Source organism: Cervus canadensis, chromosome 21, assembly GCF_019320065.1.
Source record: "Cervus canadensis isolate Bull #8, Minnesota chromosome 21, ASM1932006v1, whole genome shotgun sequence".
Lineage (NCBI taxonomy): Eukaryota > Metazoa > Chordata > Mammalia > Artiodactyla > Cervidae > Cervus > Cervus canadensis.
Window position 1 is genome coordinate 20,970,094 of NC_057406.1, and position 4,694 is coordinate 20,974,787.

At 43.1% G+C, this 4,694-nt stretch overlaps 1 long non-coding RNA gene across 1 annotated transcript; it reads left to right on the top strand.

The window, feature by feature from the left end:
• The first annotated feature begins 788 nt into the window (after positions 1-788).
• LOC122424085 lies at positions 789-3,738 on the top strand. The gene is made up of 3 exons (XR_006264293.1): positions 789-896; positions 1,991-2,026; positions 2,951-3,738. It is a non-coding gene; the product is annotated as an uncharacterized LOC122424085 (long non-coding RNA).
• The last annotated feature ends 956 nt before the right edge of the window (positions 3,739-4,694 follow it).

Here is a 4,694-nt window from a genome sequence, read left to right on the forward strand (position 1 = left end):
GCACCTAAGCCCGTGCACTGCAACTACTGAGGCTCATGGGCCCTAGGGCCTGTGTTTCACAGCAAGGAAAGCCACACAATGAGAAGTCTATGCACTGCAAGGAAGAACTCCAGCTTGCTGCAACCAGAGAAACCCCACACAGCAACAAAGACCCAAGACAACCCAAAATAAATAAATTTTTTAAAAAAGAATAGAAAGTCTTACATCACCTTATTGGACAACACCAAAACTTTTCTATTAGAGCCAGAGAGACTTGGATGATGTTGAAGGGCCTGAGTAGGCTGAGGGTCAAACTTCTGCCATCAAACTTTGCCCAAACATGGGTTTTCCACATACATTTCAAAGATAAACAATGATGACCTCTATCATCAAAATGTTTTATGTATCACATACACAGGTATACGAATACCATGAATGATGAAGTTTGAACCATAATAGTGACCAGAGATATTGACAGCTTCACTTGGGGCTATAAGAACACTGCCAACACACACACACAGGCACAACACATTGGAAGGACAGAGAAACAGTCTAACCAAAAAGACTAAAAGCCAAACGATGACAGAACAGTTCTAATATCTGTGCTGAATGCTTGGACATTCTCCCTCAAATGTTTTGCCCAAGTCACACATTGAACCTTTTAGAAATGACACACGATAACATTCTCCCCATTCCATCCTGCTTGGACAAGCCCCAACTGTAATCATATCTATCCAGTGATGAGGTCAGCCCAGTATTGAACTCAAAGATAACATTGTTCTGGGCCCCTTTATAAAGGAAGCTGCCTCGTTCCTCCCAGCACAGAGCTGAAAACTCCAGAGCTTCCTCCAACATGCTGCTGATCCTGCTCTCAGGGGCCTTGCTGGCCCTTAGCTCAGTTCAAGGCCCAGTTTCAGGTAAGAATGAAGCAGGAGGACGCTGAGGCTCTGCTTGGGGCTTGGGAGATCACACTGACCCAGGGATCAAACCCAGGTCTCCTGCATTACAGGCAAATGCTTTACCAACTGAGCTACAAGGGAAACCCACACTGCAGTGAGGAAGTTGGTAAACAGGGGACAGAAAGATGCAATAAGATCAGGCTGCAGGGTGCTTAAGATAGGCATAAGGCCCTTCACCTCTTCTTTGGCTCAAGGCCTCACACATTACTTAAAGTACATCTGGAACCCAGTACAGAATTTTTAACATGACATAGTAGCATTTGCATTTTTACTAAGGTCTCTTTTACTATGCCATGAAGGATGTATTGCAAAAAGGCAATACTAAAAAAAATTTTAAAAAAGCAAGACTAGAACAGACAAGTTCCCTCATGAAGTTGTTATGATAATCTAAGTAGGCAGTGGAGGATGGTGGCCTTGCTAGGGAATGCCAGATAAATGGAGAGAATGAAGCCCACTCAGAGCTATTTCAGAGACAGAGACTAGGGTAGTAAACAATAAATAGAAAATAGAGGGTAACAAATCTCTCTCTGTGTGTCTCTCTCTCTACATAGAAATATAGAGATTCCAAGGCCCAGTGTTCTCATTTTACCCCCACCCCCACCCCATTTAATAGTTCTATGTGCTATTCCCAATATGAATAAGATTATATTCACATGTTTACTCCTGGTCCTGCCACCTTGAGCAACCATGTTAATATCAGTGAAGTATTTCATGAGTATTTCATAAGTATTTCATAAGAAGGCAGAAAGACACTAAATTATGACATTGAAATACCCCAGCACTGACCTAAATTAGCATTAGGGTTTGAGGGATTCTAGGAAGGACAAGAAGTTCTCTTCTCTTTTGAGTGTGTGGTTGATCCTCAACAGGAGCAACCCTGCCACCTGTTCATGTCTTCCTCCGTCGCCACAGCATCACAGGTGGTGGTTGACAAGTTAACTTAGGAAATATACAGGGTATGATTAGTAGTGCTCATTTACCTGTGGGATAGTTGTGAGCATTGAAGGATTGGGAACTTACTTTGCACTTCCATCTTCTGCTTCTTTTTCTAGAAGGCAGCAATCAAGACTCTCTCAACCCCATATCCAGTAAGTCTCAATTAATCCTCCATTATCCTTCAGTTTTGCATTAGCAACTTTCAGTTCTCTGGTGTTCTATTATCATCATTATATTGTGAAGAGTTGATTAGTGTTAGAACCCCTAAAGATACAGGAAGTCCTTTTCTAACCTTGAATTTGGGGATCATGAGTGGGGCCATACCTTGAATAACAAAGAAGTCTAGCTCAGATGACACAGGAGTATGCTGCCTGTTCCCTCTGGCCAATATGATTGCTGAGAGAGGACAGCATAGGAATGTAGTCCTAATTCTGACTCTTCCTGCCTACTGAGAACCAACTCCTCAACTGTTTCTTCTTCCTCAGTGTTCTTCTCTAAATACATGGTTTAGAAAAAATGCAAAAAGCTAGGTCTGGTTCATTTTTCTCTGTGTGATTCTGTTCCACTACGTCCCCGTACCTAATTAAAATTTGCAGAAGTTATTCAGTGACTCCCTTGTGGGTCATCATGTTGTCTTTCTCTCTCTCTTATTGCTCCACTTGGTCTTGAGCAGGAGGGTCCAACATAATACACTCAACTGGCCAGACTTGGAATCATAGTTGGCAGGTTATATCAGTGGCCCAAAAAATAACTGGCAACATAACTGACATGGATAATAATCCCTTTGGTTTTCTTCTGTCCTTGGAAGCATTCTCTGGGGATTCTAAGATATCCAGCCCCTTCTTTTTTGCAAAATTTAATGCACATACTTGTCTCAAGAGCAAAGAAGTAAGATTCAATATCACTAGTATGTGGGTGAACAGGAGTACTACAGAAAGAAGGAGTGAGTAGGTAGGAAGATGGCAGTTGAGAGGCAGATTCTGGAGGAAGGAACAGTCTGATAAGTCATGAGAGATCAAAATGAGAGGGAAGACTTTCATCACCTAGTTTCTCTGTCCTTGTGCTATATCCTACAGGTGGAAAATTCAAACTCGAATGAGGACTTTCCCAGACCACCTCATGGAGGACCACCACCTAGACCCCACCCCCTCCTAATGGTGAGAACCAAGATGATAAACCTCAGGAGAGACCACCTGCACAAGGTGATAAACCTCAACAGGGACCACAGTCACAAGAAGGTGAGCCTCAGCAGGGACCACCTTCACAAGATGGTGAGCCTCAGCAGGGACCACCCCCACCAAGAGTCCTCGTCATCGCCATTCTCCTCCAACCCCTCCTAGGAGGAATCAGGGGCCACCTCCAAAAGGTGGTCAGCCTCAATGGGGACAGCCTCCACAGGAAGGTCAGTCTCAACAGAGACAACCCTCACAAGCAGGTCAATCTCAACAGGGACAGCCCACACAAGATCAGCCTCAACGGGGACAACTCCCACATGAAAGTCAATCTCAACAGGAACCAGCCTCTCAAGATGGTGAACCTCAGCAGGGACTGAACCTCTCCTCCATCTCTCCTCCACCTCCTCCTGGGAGAATCAGGGACCACCCCCACAAGATGGTCAACCTCAACAGGAACTAGCCCCACAAGAAGGTCAACCTCAGCAGAGACCACCCCCACCAAGAGGTCCTCCTAATGGTCGTTCTCCTCCACCTCCTCCTGGGAGGAATCAGAGACCTCCACCCCCAGAGCATGGACCACAAATCAGTTCTAATGAGATGGATGAAACTGGAGCCCATTATACAGAGTGAAGTAAGTCAGAAAGATAAAGACCATTACAGTATACTAACACATATATATGGAATTTAGAAAGATGGTAATAATAACCCTATATGCAAAACAGAAAAAAAGACACAGATGTACAGAACAGACTTTTGGACTTTGTGGGAGAAGGCAAGGGTGGGATGTTTCAAGAGAACAGCATCAAAACATGTATATTTTTTTTAAAATGTATATTATCTAGGGTGAAACAGATCACCAGCCCAGGTTGGATGCATGAGACAAATGCTCAGGCCTGGTACACTGGGAAGACCCAGAGGGATCAGGTGGAGAGGGAAGTGGGAGGGGGGATCGGGATGGGGAATACATGTAAATCCATGGCTGATTCATGTCAATGTATGACAAAAACCACTACAATATTGTAAAGTAATTAGCCTCCAACTAATAAAAATAAATGGAAAAAAAAAAAAAGGAAACAGAAGGAAGAAGAGAGGGGGGAATGTGGGCTCTTAGCCACTTTCCTTCACTGTTATCTTCAGGGATTAGAAACTACCTGCATACCTTCCATGAACCTCCTTTTTGCTTTTTAGAGCATAAATATGAAGATGCCAGTCCTTCAGAAAGCCATGACATTGGAAGAAGGCAGTCTGTCTATTTACCAATAAAATAATCACCATTCTAATCTAAGTGTCATGTCTCATTCTGGGTGTTTGTGAGTCTGAAATGTGAGGATCATGAACCTAGCAGAGAAACATCCTACACCCTGTCTCATTGATCCTTCCATCAGGCTTCCTCCTGGACCCTTCCTAGAAAGCATTTTTGTTTTTTTCATTCTTAACTTGGAGACAGGACTAAATCTTTCTTTTTTTTTCCTACCTGATATTGCCTCCTCTATTCCAACATCTTTATTCATAAGCCAGGTGCCTTTCCTCTTCTCCAATTTCTATAGCACTAAACACAATATTTTTATTACTTTCACACCTTTTACTGATTCTAGTAATTTTAGGGAAATAAAGAAAATATTGCAAAGTGTGAATATGTGGCACT